The sequence below is a fragment of the Neomonachus schauinslandi genome, chromosome 3, assembly GCF_002201575.2.
Source record: "Neomonachus schauinslandi chromosome 3, ASM220157v2, whole genome shotgun sequence".
Taxonomy (NCBI): Eukaryota; Metazoa; Chordata; class Mammalia; order Carnivora; family Phocidae; genus Neomonachus; species Neomonachus schauinslandi.
In genome coordinates, this window is record NC_058405.1 from 103329616 (window position 1) to 103348761 (window position 19146).

A 19146-nucleotide genomic window follows, 5' to 3' on the forward strand; every position below is an offset into this window, starting at 1 on the left:
CTTCTCTAGATTTCCCAATCTCTGTGCTGCTAAAGCCAGAAATCTGAGAATTGTCCTTGATATCTTACCACTTCTCCTTGACTCCTATATTTAGTCCATTATAAAGTCTTGTTAAATTGACTTCCAAAATATTACTTAAATCCATCTACATCTTTTTTTTTTTAAAGATTTTATTTATTTATTTGACAGAGCGAGACACAGCGAGAGAGGGAACACAAGCAGGGGGAGTAGGAGAGGGAGAAGCAGGCTTCCTGCAGAGCAGGGAGCCCGATGTGGAGCTCCATCCCAGAACCCTGGGATCATGACCCGAGTCGAAGGCAGACGCTTAACGACTGAGCCACCCATGTGCCCTCCATCTACATCTTCTTATCATTCTGATTGCTTACCTGGCCTCCCAGCATTTGTCCTTTTTTGCCTTCCTCCCTCCTCCATCCATTCTCCACATGGCAGCCCAAATGACCAATTTAAAGTGAAAATCTCTGATGTCACTTTTTCTTAAAAGCCTTCAAGAACTTCCCATTGTATTTAAGAAAAGGTATGAGTACAATTTAAATCATATACCTTGACACCTTTATGCCTCAAATAAAATTGTTATTTTTTTCATAAAACATTATAATTTATTAATATATTTCTTATGGGTAGTTTTCATTTTTGTTTTGGTTTTATTGGTTTGTCTGTTTATCCACCTGTACTAGACTTTAAGCTGCATGAAGCAGGGACCATGCCTCCTTATACACATGATCTCATTTAATCCTCAAAATAACTCTATTTTATTTATTATCCCTATTTTACGGATGAGGAAAATGGCCTAGGGAAGATGAGTGGCTTTCCTGAGGACACACATCTGATATAATGAAAAACTTGATTTAAGCCAAGATCTATGGGAAGCTGAGGGCTATATAATTATCTATGATGTTGTATCATCTCCCACAGGAGATGTCCAAAGCACAGCTGTACTAGGGAACTTCCTCTTGTAAATTATTAATGAGCTATAATCAACACAAGGAAGTCTCAAAAATGTCAAATGTCAAACATTTCATTAATTGAATGATTGTAAGGGAAGTAGGGTAAGAAACTGCCCACTTTCTTTTGGGAGGGGTGGTCAGGGCACATAGTATTTTTATATATAAAAACTTTTAAGTGCTAAGAGCCTTCAAGAAAGATGACCCAATTCCAATTCTTCTATTTCAATTTCCCAATTCCTCTATTCCTCTATTTCAATTTCCTAATATGTACATAGTTTAAAGATTTAAGAATTAAACAAGGCAATAGGTATGATGTATTCAGCATAGTCTTACATTCAAATAATAATTACTAGTATATTCATTAGTCTTTTTTTTCAGCACAGCTGCCCAATCACATAGTGAGAGAAGAGACATGGGAGAATGTGTTGTCAGTTTTAAGTCTGAGGGTGCTTATGGTTAAGTAGCAGTGAATATGGTTAAGTAGCAGTCAAGCAAAATGGAATCCCCCAAAGTTCAAGAATTGGAATGAGCTCCAATTCTCTGTACTTGATGATGACTCCCTCTAGAACCTATGGAGAACTTTACAGATGAATTCAGTTCATGGTTCTTTCAAGCCCTGACCTTATCCTTCTTACTTTGTTCTGTATATTTAAGTCTCTCCTTTAGATTCCTCCAAGGACCCCCTAGTGCCTTGCTCTTACGAACCCTCCTCAGAATTGTAGTTCTGATAACTATGTCCTTAGTTCCCCTTCTTGGAGCCAGTTCTCCCAGGGCTGCCTGCCTGGACTGAGATATATCATCTCAGGGAATATTGGATTTCCTACTGCTGCACTTTGTGGTCCTGTTAAGAAACCCTCCCCCAGTTGTAGAGATCATGCTAGCAGTCACCAGTTGTCCATAATCATGTTTTGGGATACCTTGTTCTGCTAATACTCTCCTCCTCCTCCTTCTCTAGCCACAAAATAAGAGGTAAGTTCTGTTGTTCACCATTCCATCATATGTGGAAGTAGTAATGAAATCATGTTCAATCCCTTTATTCCATAATGCAATGTAATTAACTTCTCTGCTATTAACCCCTATTAAAATGTTAAAATTCTAAAGACTCAAGACACAGACAATGGACACTTACAGAAGAAAATACTTGGAGGTGGGAGAATTTCTAACATCACTCCAGAATAAAGCTAATATATTCAAAAGTAGTTAATTAATAGCATAGGTTTTTTTTAGAGCACAAGAAAACTGTCATTTCTTTAGAACTGACATTGAAGTTGAACTAATCATGAATTGTAATCATTAAAAATACTTTAAGGAATAGTTTCAAAATGCTTATATGTATTACTGGCCCTGGGGAAAAACAAGGAAGGAAATCAAACCCAGGAGCCCTCCCAATTTTTCTGTCAGTGGTATTCTCTACTTTCTGATGACCCTGCTCCCATTCCCAAATGCCATCTCTTTTCTCATGATGCATAATCACCAGGCAAAAGAGATGTTCCTCCAGTCCATTGTCTGTATCCATCACAACTCACCCCTGTCACAGACCTTTCTTTCCCTGGCCACACTACTTCTTGCTGACTGCTCTTTTCTAGCCCCTTGCTCTAACTCCTATTAAATATTCTATGACTAATGTCATAGGGCACAAAATGGGCCCAGGGCTTAAACTCTGCTTACCTATGGAGTTCTATTATGCCTTTCCCAGTATACCCAGGTGCATTTATTTCATCACTGGTTGCTGCCAGGTTAGCAGCCTGCCTTCTTCTTTGCAATTATTTGTGAAAACAAATGAATACATAACAAATAAGACTTATAAGAAAAAGGGGAAATGATTCTGAGTCCATGGCCCCTCTCCACTGACATGCAAAGATAAGTCAGTGAACTGGCAAGGGCCTGGAATCCAACTAAGAGCAATAAGACACCTGGGAGGGAACATAGCATGGAAGATAGAAGGAGTCTGAAAGCATGAGTATCTCTCTTTATCAAAGCTATGGGTGAGTTGAGAGTTCTGGTTCTCCCCACATAGACTGCTGAAAATTCAATTACTAGTAGCACAACTAATTTTGGTAATATGAGTATACTTTATGGGCCATGGCAGCATGAGCTCTGAATTGAAAGAGACTTTGCCACTCATGAAGCTATTGTTTCTGGGACAAATCAAATGACCTCCATGGCAGGAAGAAATACAGGACATAGATTTCTAGATCCTCTAATGGTGGCATGGAGGTCTAAGAAAGAGTGGTCAATATGGTGTCTGCCCTCAAGGAGGGCATCAGTTTCTGTTCCCCAACAGCAGGAAGCAGCATGGGAGAAATGGTAGGAAAAGGTTCATGAACATTATGTATTCCCCTAGAGAGCTTCAGGAATATTAGGGAGAGAAACATCTGGAAATATTAGGAAGTTTTACAGTAAGATAGATAGGCAACAAAAATTCTTATGATTTGGGATAATGATACGATTGTGGGTTGTTTTTTTTTTTTAATTTTTGATCTACAAACTGCTAAAATCCCCTTATAGCCCTACTCTTTTCTAAGAATACTTGAATGTAAATGAAATGAATGTAAATGAATGTAAATGATTTCCCCAATATCATTGCTTGGGTATAAGAGAGACCACTGCTGCTTATCTTTAATTGAATTTTGCATGGGATACATTGTTTCTCTGAATAAATATTATATTTCTCAGTCTTCCTTACAGGTGTGTATGGCCATGTGAAGAAGTTCTGATCAATGAGACATAATTAGAATTTTTGTATAGGAACCTATATTAATTTTGCAGGAACCTACCTTAAGAGACAGCTGAGATATGTTCTTTGTTTCTTCTTCCTTCCTTCCTCCATCTTCCTTCCAGGAACATCATACCACCATCTTGAATGATGAAGATGAAGGCAGTATCCTAGAAATAGTAAGGCAGTGAGGCAAGAATGTTGTGTTTTTGATCAATTCATGGAGCAGAGCTACCACACAAGCCCTGGAAAATACAAGACAGCATTTTCATTCACATGTCTGGCACCTTGGCTGGGAGGGCCAGAAAAGCTGGCATCTCTCTCTCCATGGAGATTTTAATGGAAGGTAGCTTAGCTAAACTATCCCTTGGTGTCCCTTCTATCCTGCTAATTGTTCCTTCTTAGTCATCTAAAATGGGTTACTTTCCTCTGCCTTCTGGCCACTTTTTAAGGTCCTGCTCTCCACACATTTGTCTTCTTCCTCTACACTCTCTCCCCAGGTAATGCAATTACTTCCTGAGGCTGCTAAGTGACCAAGCTCTGCGTAGAATGACATTAAAAACATTTGCAACATGACTCCAAGTTTGTGTTCTCTACTCTCCCCAGAATGTCAGTGGCATTTGCAGGAAAAACACACATTGAAATTTCCCTGTTTCTTGCTCTGACTCTCCCCTCCCTCTGGAATAACCTGTCCCTCCTTTCTATCATATGTGATAATGTATGCCTACTGTCTGACACAGTCAGCCCTCAACAAATATTAGTTTCAAAACAGAAACAAAGTTCATGTGTCATTTTTTTTCTGGGATCGTGTCCAATATCCTCAGAAAGAACTAAATATTGCCTCTTCTCTGCTTCCATAGCAGTTCATCTTAAACGTATTTACTATAACGCATATTACATTGTATTGGAGTTGGTTGCTTAACTATTTTGTCCCATGCCCCTCTATGAAAGGTTGCAAATAGCCAGCCCAGGGGTAAAAAATCAGGCCACTGAGTAGTTTGTTTGGTCAGCACAATATTGGTAAACAACTGAATTTGAAGGATTTGGCAGGCATTCTCCACTGCCTCAAGCTCCAGATCTCCCTACAGTCTTATTTCTGCTTTTCACATATTCACAGATAAATTCCTGCCCCACCCCTCCTTGGAAAAAGAGACTAAACTTTAGTAATTGCACTCCCTATCCCATCCCACCACAACTGGTGCATGATGGGTTCTCAATAAGTGCTCATGGGAAAGGAGAACAAACCTTCCTTGCTGTTTTGGCACTACCTAGGGCCCATGTTCAAAAGAGTTAGATAGTATCTCTAAAGTGTTTTTATTTTCACAGGAGATTTCTACACTCACACCCTTCAATGCTTCCTCCAAAACAAGTCTTTAAGGACACAGCTCTTCTAAGGCACCAGATACTGGAGTCTGAAATATTTCAAATGCTTTCCTGAGTTCTGCATTGTACCCTGGGAAAATCAGAACAAAAGGTGGGAGGACAGGAAGCAGGATTTAATTCTGTCCAGTTTTACCAAGGAATAACAATCGCTACTGCTCCCCCAGCAAGCAAGGGCAATCCCAGTCAAATCACTACCATCATCTTCCTCTCATTCTTTATATAGTCACAGTAAAGCTGAAAGGTCTCTCAAAACACAAAATTGCTTTTGCTAGCCTTTTTAACATTAACATAGAAGACAAGCTTCCTCCCAGCATACATTTGAAAGTGGGGAATTTTACTTAACCCAAATAAATTTGGTGCATCTCATTATACAAAAAAAAAAAAAAAAAAGGAGAGAGAGAAAGAAAGAAAATGCACCACCTAGGAACATGAATACATTTTTACAATTGCTTCGAGATTCAGAGTATGAATTTTTTTAATACTTAATATCCTAACTTGTTTTCTTCATTCCCACAGAAATAACTCTGCAACTTCAGAGTTTATTTTTTAAACTACTTTTTTTTTCCGAATCAGTGAGAAAAAAATTACCATATCTTACAGCTATATAAAATAGTTTTACAGTTTAGCACTTGAAAAGCAACCCCCATCAATCACTAGCAGTAACTCAGGCACTTTATGTACCAAACAACTTAAGTTTAAATTGAAACATCACTGATTGGCAACAAAACAATTTTTGCCTTTCTAGTTTCTAGCATGTCTTCTTAGCAATAGATGTTAAGTCTAAGGTAAAGTCAATCTGTGGTTCTATTTAAAATATTTCTAGGACCTATGGGGTGAGTGATGGGAAAATCCTGTCCAATTATTAAAAAACATGTTATAACTATGTATGTTTTCCTGCAAATACTTCCTGCCTGAGGAAGGACATTATTATCTTTCTCACACCATTATAAGAAGAAATATTTAGCAATCTGATTAAATACAGGTTGAATCTGCTAAGTAATAAAAGTACATTTTGGAAGCAAATAAAGTTTACTCCTTGCAGTGGCAGTGTATTAACATCTGAACCTGGGTGCATGGGTGGTTCAGTCGTTAAGTGTCTGCCTTCGGCTCAGGTCATGATCCCAGGGTCCTGGGATGGAGCCCCGCATTAGGCTCCCTGCTCAGCGGGAAGCCTGCTTCTCCCTCTTCCACTCCCCCTGCTTGTGTTCCCTCTCTCGCTGTGTCTCTCTCTGTCAAATAAATAAAATCTTTAAAAAAAAAAATCTGAACCAATTATATTCTCTGCCCTCCCAGCCCCCCAAAAAAGAAAAGTCAGTGTTCTGTACTTGCATACTATTTTCCACTAAAATGTTTCATTTCGGTCCAGTAGTTAGAGAGTTATTTTTGTGGGAAAACATGCTGGGACAGCATTCTTGAACTTTATTGTTAATAGATACCAATCTGTAATATAATAAAAGATTAACTCTAAATGAAGAAATTTAATTTCAATATAATATATTTTATATATAATATTTTATTTTATATGTATATAATATATACATATATTTATAACATGTATATACACATTTATTAACACACATTTTAGATCTCCCTATATAATGAAAGTAATCATTTTTAGGCCCTATTCTAAAGCCATTGAACAATTTCTATTTCTCCTACTGGGAGAACAGCCCATTTCATACCAACACTGGAGAAATAGCAGGACAGAGAAAGAAGAGGGCTAAATAGCAAATTTGCTATTTGCTTATTCACTCATTCAACAAATATTTTTTAGCATCTTCTCTGTGTTAGGCATTGTGTTAGATGTTGACGTATTATAGTCTATAAAACTTGGAGTCTAAGGAATTGTTTATGATTCTAGGAAGCTAAATGGGAACTCAGAAGGCCATTCCCTCCAACTCCTCCTAGATCTGAAGAGAAAGATTCTTAGACACATGAAATAAGTCCCACTTCTCTCTCTCTCTCTCTCTGTGACTTAATCAATATAATAAACTTACTAGTTCCTTTGCAAAGAAAAGTGAATCAGGGATATAGACTAAAATGAAAGCACAATCAAAATGTGGACTTCCTTGTAGGTAGTGTTTTTCATTAGATTTTGTAATAAATTATAGAGGTGGTGTTAAAAAATTGAATCGTTAATAAATGTGAGTCATCATTAGCATATATTGAATATTATTATTTATTAGAATATTAATAATTTATTAGTTTTTTAATTAATCATCAAATCACTTTACACAATAAAGTTTAATTAATGCAGAGGGATTTCAGTGGAAGGATGTTCTGAAATACCTCTCTTTTTTTTTTTTATTAAGGAAATAGCACAATTTGAGGTTGTTACATAGCCCCTAGGCACAGCTCAATTATTGGACAGGGAGGGAGATTTGCATAACAGCATTTTCATGGTTTGGGCACTCAGGTCACTTGGAGCTAAGGAAATAAGCAAGCTGTAAGATGAGAAATCTAGTGGTTCCTAAAGTGACTGCCTGTTAGTTTGGGAGAATCTCCACAGGTAATTCTAATGTTCCTTCCCTGTCCCTCAAGTTGGGAACTGCTGCAATGGATTCTAGGCTCCTTAAGAACAGGATGATGTCTCATTCATCTCTACATGCTATTGTCCATAACAACATCTGACACAGAGCATTACAGACTCCATGTTTGTGTCCCCACAAAATTTATATGGTGAAGCCCTAACCCCCTTACAGCTATATTTGGAGTAAGGAAATAATTAAAGTTAAATGAGATCATAAATGTAGGGCCCTAACCCAACAGGATTAGTGTCCTTATGAGAAGAGACACTAGAGAGCTCTCTCCCTCTCTCTTTCTCTCTCTCTCTTTTTCTCTCTTTCTCTTTGTTTCTTACAAAGGAAAGACCATATGAGTACATAGTGAGAAAATGACCATCTACAAACCAAGAAGAAAGTGCTAACCAGAAACTAAATCAGATAGCATCTTGATCTTGGACTTTCCAGTCTCCAGAATTATGACAAGGTAAGTTTCTTTAAGCCACTCAGACAAAGGTATTTTGTTATGGCAGCCTGAGCAGACAAATACAAAAAGAACCACTATGATTAGTTATCAGCTAAACACACTTCTTCAAAATATTCCAGGATTTCTCATTCAAACATTTTTTGAACACCTGCTGTGTCAGGTGCTATGGAGGTCAAAGTGATATGAAATTAAGAGAACTGCAGTTATATTTCTGCATCTATCATATGGCAGCAATATTAATATATTCTCGGGATTACAAGGAATAAATTATATAAAAAGACCTTAGTTTAGTGCTTACACAGAGGAATCACCCCATCATTTGTTATCATTATGTCTCAGGGTGACATGCCACCAATGAAAACTACAGACTTTTTTCTCTTTCTATTCACAAAGATGCCAGGAATGTTGTTCACCCCAACTGCCATTTTTCATGGGTGGATGGCTTGTATTGCCTTGGGGAACAGGGTTGGGACTTGGGTAAAGCAAGAAAAGACCTATACCCAAAATTTAAGGCTCATATAAGTACAGCCCTGTACTTCCTTAAATTTTGTACCCTAGTTGCCTCCTTACCTCCCAGCCTTTTTGGGGAATCTCCTTTATGAGAATGAATCATCTTATAACTACTAGCAGTAACCTTCTATAAGAGTATGGGGAGTTATTGCCATTTTGTGAGGAAAACAGTTATAGACCATTTGGATTTTGAACATTTAGGGTGAAACTGCTTACTTTTGGTTGAATAGTCTCTCCAAAATTCTTGTTCACCATGAACCTCTGAATGTGGTCTTATTTGGAAATAAGATCTTTGCAGTTATAATCAAGTTAAGATGAGGTCACGATAAATTAAGACAGGCCCTAAATCCAATGTGACCGGTGTCTTTATAAGAGGGAAATTGGGACACAGGGACATAGACACGGTGGGGGGGCGGGGGCGGAAAGTCATTTGAAGATAGAAGCAAATATTGGAGAGGTATATCTACAAGCCAAGGAATGCCTAGGATTGCTGTCAGCTATCAGAAACTGCCAGAGGCAAGAAAGGATTCTTCCCCAGAGTCTTAGAAAGGAGCATTAGCCTCGCTGCCACCTTGATTTCAAACTTCCAGCCTCCCCAGCTGAGAAAGAATAAATTTCTCTTATTTTAAGCCATCCAGTTTGTGTTAATTTGTTACAGTGGCTCTGGGAAACTAATACATTGCTCAACCACTAGATGTAAGTCCCTGGGAAAAGAAGGAAGAGAGTAGTCTGGATCTGTGAGATATAGTACAGATCAATCATGACCCAGTGTCTGTGGGACCTCATTTCTCAGGAAGGGGGCCATCCATGTGAACTAACAGACTGAGCCCTAGGATCCAATCCTGGGAGCCAAGAGTGGCAGAGCTTAGCACTGGTGCTGGTGGTGTTACCCTTCTTCAAAAACACATGCAAGTCCCTGAAGCAATCTCACCATCATTGTCAGGGTTGATGAAGAGCACGTTGTGACATCTCTGCAGGGCCCATGCTCATTAGAACAAGTACCACCAAGGGCCAGTGGAAACAGCAGTTGTCTGTACATGTGAATGTAGAAGCTAGACTGGTCATCCTCTCTTCTTTAGCTAAGATGCAGAGACCTAACATAAACTTGAAGCATGAGAAGGAGGAACCATGGAAGTTTTTACAGAAAGGTGACACCCACACTGAAGAACAAATAGGAGTTAACCAGTAGAAGTATGGATGAGGGAGCATTTCAGCTAGAGTGACCAGCAAAAACGAGGGCCTTGTTTTTGTCATTTGGTTTTAGATTGGTGGTAATTTTATAATTTTTATTTTAACAAGTTTCCATTTATGGATAGATCTATTCTTTAGGCCTATATTGATTATGAATAAAGATTTGGAAATCTTAATGCAGATGCACTGACTGAGAGAGAATGAGGGCCTTGAACTGATAGAAAGATGGCACATCGAACATTTGAAAAGAACTGAAAAAGACCAGAGCAAAAACTAAATGTAGAGTTCCAAGCATGAGATGGAGGAGTAAATGTCTCTTTGTGGCAAGCTGGGGAAGTGGTGGAGTTGGTGGGAGTGGAGGGAAAATATCAGATCATGAAACCAGGGCCACAACGGAGGTAACGGGAACTCCAAACACATTTCCAAGCCTAAGTGGTTGTTGGTTTCGTCATACTATTATACCACACTACAACTGCACTGGGAGTTAAATAGATGTTAGTGGGCTAGCTTAGGAATTATGTCAGTATTTTTAATAATGTTTCTATGGACTGGGTGATGGGTATTAAGGAGGGCACTTGTGATGAGCACTGGATGTTGTATGTAAGTGATTAATGACTAGACTGTATACCTGAAACTAATGTTACACTGCATGTTAACTAACTGGCATCTAAATATAAACTTGACAAAAATATTTCTGTGGACTGTTATGCTTCTAAATTCCAAACAGCCAATTTACAGAGAAGCCCAACATATTTCTAAAAGTCAGATTAGCCATAGTAGTGGCTTGCCATACCCTGAAATGGCCTTGAAACTTGGGAGGGAACACAATTCAACATAAATTATCCTCTGCTACCATTATATTCTGAATTGCTGATAAGTAAACTCATCACTTTTCTGTAATCTGTGCATGTTCCTTTTTATTGAGATAGCCAGAATGCCACAATAGGTCTCGATGAAACTGATCTAAAGACCATAACCAAAGTACAGTTAGAAACACTCCCTTACCCCACTCCTACCACTGATCTGTTAATAGAGCTGGGAGGGAATTAGGCAGACAGCCTGTTCCAAACCCCTGATCACAATCTGGTGATCCCCAGAAAAATTCCAGAGACAACTGTATTTTCATAGGAAAACTGTCCCTCTTGGTTTTAGCATGAGTGAAGCTGAAATCCTGTACTCCTAGACTTACATAAAATGCAATGGAGATTGAATAAGGGTGACAGCGGCCTTCCCAGAATTCTCTTCCTGTCCATGAATTAAATTCTCTTAGAGGTGAGACTCTCATCACCATGCAGCTCGGGGAAAGGACATGACTGATTGAGTTCATATTATAATACCTGGGACCTCTCCTGCCTCGGGGAAGGAAACATAAAATAAAGATGCCTGTACCATGAAATACTCAAATATGCTCTTCAGAATTCAAGGACTTAAATTATTCATTGACTGGGACATTTCTTTTTTTGAAGGAGAATAAATGGGGGAAAAAATACCCTAATCTTTCTGTCACAAAATAAAATATCAGTCCTAATGTTCAAATTCACCCTCAGAACACACCATAATCTCATATTATAACCAATTTCATAAAAAGTGAAAGTATATGCAAAATAAGATAAACAAAAGGAAAAGAAAGCAACTGGGTACAAGAAAATAGCTCACAGCAAATGACATTTAGAATGAAAGATATTTTGTTCTGTACTTAAATAGACCAAGAGCAGAAATGCACTGGAGACATTTGATAATCAATATAACATTACCCTGAGGGCACCATATACAACTATAATCTTAAAAACAAAACTCAAGGAAATGGAACATTTAAATTAGAAGGACTTTTAACAACAACAACAAAAAAATGGTAAGAAGGGGGAAAAAAGGCTTAATGTCCTTTTATATCAGGGAATTCTTAACTTAAGGCTTATTTTTCACAGCCAGTTTTTGCCAAGCAACATGAGGAGAGAAAAAATATCTTTGGTCTTTCCTGTCACTGTAGCCTTCATAATCACCACAATTCAACATGACACCATGACTTGTAAGAAATTCTCCCTGGCATCCATTTAAGTGGACACTAATTGGAAAGTTCAGTGAACAGAAAAACGCTGTGAACAATATATATTTCAACATGCTGTACCCAATCCTGACCTTAAATGACAAGGAGGAAAAAAAATGGTTCAACACAGCCTCCACATTCAGCTCTGTATTGTGAAACTATGATATGAGTTAGCTCCAGGAAAAACCCTGGGCTGGTGCTAAGACAGTAATCAAATCTGGAAGTTCCATGAGCACCAATCTGCTCCACACACATGGTCCTATAAAGGAGCATCTGGGTGCCCAGCACTGAAGTCGGGGACTCAGCAGGTGAGGAGGCAATGTAAGACCTTGAAAACATGAGTCACACCATTTTCTAGCTGTGTCACCTTGGGCAAAGAGCTCTACCTCTCAGATTTGTCATCTGTACATTGAGGGGAAGTACCAACAATATCATGAGGTATTATGAGGAATAACTTAGATGATGTAAATATAGTACAGCACCTGCCACATAGTAAGTCCTGCCTTAATAATAGGCAGCATGCACTGAGGGCTTGCAACATGTCATTGAAAAACTTTTGTTTGATGAGTTCATCATGGAATACATAATATCCATTTTGAAAATAGTCAAATGTATATTCACATGCTAAATAATAAAAACTTCATTGAAAATTTTTTTAAAAAAGGCATTATGGGAGTTTCCTCAGCACCAAGGCAGGAAATACCTGACTTCTTACAGAAGATCCCAGACAACTTGGGCTTAGAGCAGCACTCAGTACCCTGACTTTTGGTAGTCTCAATGTTCTCCTAATTCTCCTTCCTGGCTTGAATGGGAAAACTCACCTTTATTTTATCCTCTAGGGCCCAAGGTTCCCAACTCGACAGGGTTATCTACACTTGGCATCTAAATTCATCCTGGGGAGTTGCAGTCCCATGATCCTAAGAGACGTTGAAAGGTTATGCCTCGGGCGCCTGGGTGGCTCAGTTGGTTAAGCGACTGCCTTCGGCTCAGGTCATGATCCTGGAGTCACATCGGGCTCCCTGCTCTGCAGGGAGTCTGCTTCTCCCTCTGACTCTCCCCCCTCTCATGTACTTTCTCTCTCTCTCTCACTCTCTCTCTCTCTCTCAAATAAATAAAAAAGAAAAAAAAGAAAAAAAAGAAAGGCTATGCCTCAGAAAAGTTAAGCCCCGGTGATTTGGGGACTAAGAGTAAGAAACTCAATACAGGGGCGCCTAGGTGGCTCAGTCGTTAAGCGTCTGCCTTCAGCTCGGGTCATGATTCCAGGATCCTGGGATCGAGCCCCGCATCAGGCTCCCTGCTCCGCGGGAAGCCTGCTTCTCCCTCTCCCACTCCCCCTGCTTGTGTTCCCTCTCTCGCTGTGTCTCTCTCTGTCAAACAAATAAATAAAATCTTTAAAAAAAAAAAAAAAAGAAAAGAAAAAGAAACTCAATACATCATATATGCATAGAATTTTTAATTTATGGTACTTCATCCATGCAAAAATCCTTCACAAATGAGAGACTCGGGTCCCAAGATGTAACTTGCACAAGGTCACAGAGAGTTCATCCGAACCAGGATCTAAACCCAGGCCTTTCTCACTCTGTTTAACAGCCTCTTTCTCATGATCCCTTACAGCTGTGTAATGTGCAAATCCACCCTCAAAATTAAGCCTTAACCTAAAGTTGATTCTGCGAATTCCAAGAATTTTAGATGGCTGTTGATAAGAAACTGTTTGGTTGCCTATGCCATTAGGACCCTGGTTTCAGATCTTCTGACCCAGCAAAGAGGACTCTAGGAGACTATGAAATCCATTGTTTTGATTGCCCAGCACTTTCTGTGAGCACTGCCTTCTGTGAATGGACTCTACCTCATAGTCGTTCAATTCAGCATATGATCCAGGCCTGATCAATTATAGAAGCCATTTCCCTCAACACAGTGATTAATTCAGAATTTGGCACATAACCCAAGGGAAGCTAATCAGAATCCTTTGCTGGATTTGCTACATAGGTACTGGGAAAGAAAAGTTCTCTATCAAATGAGATTTCTAAAATGAGAAGATCTAAATCTGGTGTCTTCATTGTATCTTCCAGGTCTTCAGCATCCACATTCCATACCATGGGTCAAAGCCTATTTTCAGAATGCAGGCAAGACAGAACAAGAGAAAATGAGAGGGACAGAGCTGGACTTTAAAAGAAGTCGGACTCCAGTACCCTTGCTCTTACCCATAAATTATTTTCCATGGTAGGCTGAATGAATGTTTGGCAATAATACTACAAACAAACAGAATAGACCAAGAAAGTTGTTGTTGTTGTTGTTGTTTTTAAACAAACTTAGCATCCATGTTGGTTGAAGGAGAGGTGTAACCTGAAAGAGATCAGGCTGTTGAGGTTCCCTACACTTGCTTTGCATACAAACCCCACATTTAGCACATTGGAACAATCCTCCCTTCCCCCTAAAACCTGCAAAATGCTTCATGAGTCATGTAGACTTTATTGATGGTTTTCTGAGAAGGAAAACAGGGTTAGATGGCACCTCAGACAACAGAAGTCTCCAAAACACACTTTAAACAATACTTTCCTCTTTCCCAGAAAAAAAAAGACTCTCTCCAGAACATATATATCTCCTCTCCATTTTCCCACTCTCCAGACCCAGCCATGAGCCCTAGTTTCCTGTCTTATATGCCTCTTACTATCCATTCCCTCACTAAAACAAAAACCTGCTAGCTGGCTGAGAAGTATCAATGGGAAAATAATAATAATAATAATAATAATAATAATAATAAATAAAGTCAAAACTAACGAAGAGAATGAGGAGAGCTTTCAATCACCCTTCCAAAAGCAAGCGATGAGATGTAATATTTTTAAGCCTGTACTATGTGCCAAATGTTGTCCTTGTCCATGACCAGGACAGCGTGGAGCTTATACCCTAGAGAGAGGACGTAGGCATTAAATAAGTAAGCAAAATCATCAGTTGAATTGCTGCAGGTGGCAGTAAGTGCTAGGAGGGAAAAAGTTCAGTGCTATGTTAACAATGACCAGAACTGGTGGGAGAGAGCAATTTTATATTTTAGGGTAGGCAAAGGCTTCTTCAAGGAGGGGACTTTTTATCTGCATCCTAACAGAAAGGTAATAGCCGTGCAAAAAATGTGCATTCTAACAGGAGAAATTAGGCAAATTTAAAAGCCAGGAATCAGCCCTAAGTGGGTCAGGGAGGCTGGGGTGGAGTGAGCAGGAGAGAGAAATGAAGTTGGAGACGTGTGTGAGCAGGGCCTCCCAGTTCAGAGTAAAAAGTCTGGATTTCATTCTTCAGAATGGGAAGCCCCTGTAGAAATTGAGCGGGAGTGATCGGCATTTTATAAAGGGTACACTGACACTATTCAGAGAGTGACTGTGGGCGATCATGAAGGAAGGACAAATGGAAGCTTCCTTACAGCCTCAGCCCTAGGCTGTTTGGCACTGGCTTTCCTCTTGCTCTAGCATTCAGCAGGTTTATGAGATTAGGCACCTATTGTAGGAGCCTGGGTACCATGGGCTTATTTTATTTTATTTTATTTTTTAGAGAGGGAGAGATGGGGCTGGGGGTGGGCGGTGGCATGCTGAAGGAGAGGGAGAGAGAGAATCTAGAGCAGGCTCCATGCTGGGCATGGAGCCTGAAGCAGGGTTTGATCTCACAACCCTGAGATCATGACCTGAGCCAAAATCAAGAATCCAGCGCTTAACCAACTGAGCCACCTAGGTGTCCCATGTGGGGCTTATTTTAGAGTGATGAATCTCTGTTGGAAAGTGGATGCATTTGTGAGACTAAGGCAACCAGACCTGCTTTGAGTTGTTGACAAAGGGGTGAAAGATGAACCTCAGGTTTTGAGATGGGTCAGTATTGAGGGAGAATCCGTTGGTGTGTAGAGAGGGAAATGAAAGATGAGCAAGCTAGAGTGCAAACCAAAATTTTCAAAATATTTTAGCTTAGGGGATTTTGACTTTATTTGTTCAACAATGAATAAGCCAGTAGAGACATTTATTTGTTTACTTTGCTTTTAATAAACTCTTTATTGAAGGATGATTAACATGAAGCTGGGTTCATGGGAAAGCCCGTCACTCAGAAGGGCCCATGCTTAATTTATTGCTCTGCTCTTGAAATTCTTAATAATTTTATCTTTGAACTTGTGTTTTGTAAGTCAAGTCCAGTGGTACAATGGAGCATGTGTGTAAGCAAAGGAGTTTGACAAAATGTCTCTACTGTTTCTTGTTGCCCCTTTTGCATATAGTGTTTAGGATGCCCTAAGAGCATGGAATTTCACTGGACCCACCATGCACAGAAGTTTAGGGAGATGCAAAGTAAGTACAAAGAAAGAGTGCTTATGGAAGCTAATGCTTTCCACAGTGTTGGGAGACTATGTGTGTATTAAGAAATGAAATAAAATGTATTTATTATTCTACTATTGATGGACACTGAGGTAGCTTTCCAATTTGAGACTATTATGAAGAGTGCTGCTATGAGTATTCTTATACATATCTTTTAATGCACTTGTTTACCCATTTCTCTTGGGTATTTACCTACAAGTAGAATTGTTAGATCAGAGGGTATGCACATACTCAGCTTCAGTTGATAACTGTTAAACAGTCTTTCAAAGCAATTATGTAAATTCTGCATTTCTGACAGGGATTATAAAAGTTCTACCTGTTCCATATTTCTCCCAGCACTGGTATTATTTGAGTTTTACAGTGTTTGCTCTCCTGGTTGGTGTGTAGTAGTAGTTAACTGAGGTTCTAGTTTACATCTTAGTCTCTAATAAAATGTATCATTTCTTCATGTGTATATTGGCCATTTATAACTGCTTTTTTATTACCTGTTAAAGACTTTTGCCTCTTTTTCTACTAAGTTTCTTGTTTTTTTCTTATTGTTTTGTGGGAGTTTGTCCTACGTGTTATACTACTCCAATGTCAGATAGATGTATTGCAAACATCTTTCACTTTGTGGTGTGCATTTTCATTTCTTTATGTTTCTTAATTTTGACACAATCGGATTTATTAGTAATTTCCTTTTTAGTTAATTTTTCATGTGTGTCCCTTTGGTTGTTTTATCTTCCATGATTAGCTCTATGACCCATATAAAGTTGCTTTTTTACAATGTGAGAAAGGGCTCAACATTTTTTTTCCCCCACATGGATATTCAATTGATCCAGCACCACCTATTGAAAAGGCCATCCTTCCCCACCGTACTGTGACATTATCTTTCTCATTAATCAAGGGACTATATAGCGTAAGTCCTTTTCTGGACTCTCTGTTATGTCTGTACTTAGAGTTCTTTTATTATACGAGACTGCTTTGTAATTTTTTCTTCCACTCCAAGTCTATGTGTCTACCTTTGCATAAGAACCACAGTGTCTGAGTTGTATTTGATATCTTGTGGTATAAATTATTTATAATACATATTGATATCTAGTATTATATGTAGTCAACTTTGTTTTCATCTCTCTAATTATCTTGCCTATTCCTGGCTCTCATCTAAGGCTTTTGATGAGTGGAAGAAATGATTTTTGTGCTATGTTAGGAATCTTGTGGTTTCATAGATATCTTGACTTGGAGGATAGCTTAGTAAGGACCAGAGAAAGGAAGTGAGAAGACCAATTTAGATGAGTGATGGTAAGGATCTACTACTTGATATTAGAAATAAAAATAAAAAGGTAGGTCTAAGGATATAACAGAGGAAGAGTCAGGAGGACTCATGCCTGATTGGATGTAGGAAGAAAACTCAAGGTTTACTTCAAGGTTTAAGGCTGAGGTAACTGAAAGATTGGTGAGAACATTCATTGATAATAGGTAAAAGAAGATCAAGAGCTGCTTTGAGGAATGAGAAATACCATTCCTCTGATAAGTTCAACAGACAACAAGAGGAATCTCAAGTATTTAAAGAACCATAGCTGCAAGTGTCCAACAGGCAGATGGGAATGGCAGATTGAAGGTTGAAAGAGATCAGGGCTGGACACAGGGAATTGAAATGATGTGTATGTTGAAGTGCCATAGATTAAACGTGCTTTCAAAGGGAGAATGCATAAAGAGAGGATAGGAGAAGGAGGGATAGTAGAAGACCAAGATAGAAAAAGAGACCAGAAGTAGAAAGAGACAGAAAGGACAGAGGAAGGAGACAAAGAAGAAGGGAAAAAGGAAAGAGACAAAAAAGTTTTAAAATTTCAGTTAATAGAGAAGGCTAGCCATGTCTTTATTTTGTCAAATCCGTGCATTGCTCAAGCATTCCACTAGAAAATTATCTTGGTGGGACCTTTCTGTGGCAGAGACTTTGAGACCCCCCCTCCCTTCCTGGTGTGCTGTTCTGTGCCTACTGCTGTCTCCTTCCCAGAAGATCTATGGGCTGATGGGGGAACATTTTGGGGCCCCCGGTTTTTCTTTCAATATGTGTGCATTTGAAGTGACAGCAGGTGGGTGGTTACTGATTCCTTACATTGTTGGGGGGCTCTTCTGAAAAGGAATTAATGCATAAACTGATTGACTTGGGGATCAGGGAAAAGCGTATTGCACATTGTAATAAAATCATTAAAATAATGTCTTGCTTCCCAATTGCATTCAAGAATTTTTATTACATTGCTTATCTTTTATTATACTTAGTCAAATTTTAGAATGTTGATGATTCACAAATAAAGAACATTAAATGTTCCTGATGGCCTGTAGACAAGGTTAATTTACACCCTGGAAGCCAGATGAGGTGTTAACTATATTCAGGTTGCACTTCAGTGGTTTGAAAGGTAATTGTTTTACAACCCCAGAGCTTAAAAGGGACTTCCAAAATTAGAGTAGACTATCAAATAGAAAGAGACAATAAAACACTTGAATTGTTGTTTTCTTAAAATTCCCTCCCTTCTGTAATTTATCTAACACTAGTCAAAGTACTTCATACCAAATAGATAATAATGAAAGGCAACATTTTGGGGAAAGTTCTACCATCATTGATTAGAGTTTTGTACCAGCCCCCCCCCCTTTTTTTTTTTTTGCTTAAACAAAATTTAGAGAAAGTATAAAGTGAAAAAAAAAAAATTCTTTTCTATCTTGAGAGACCAGCAGTACAAATTTGAAGAACTGAACCACATTCAGCAGTCATATCCTTTCTTCTTTTATCTATCTGACCCTTCAGGGAAAAAAAGCCAAAGTTGAAAAATGGAAGATTCTTCTTGAGTAGTATAAAAAGACATTCCTTATTTGGACATTGAGGGACAAATTTAATTCAACAAAGAAGTCCCAGAGCAGGGGCGCCTGTGTGGCTCAGTTGGTCTGGCATCCCACTCTTGATTTCGGCTAAGGTCATGATCACAGGGTCATGAGACCAAGCCTGGCGTTGGGCTCTGTGCTCAGAGGGGA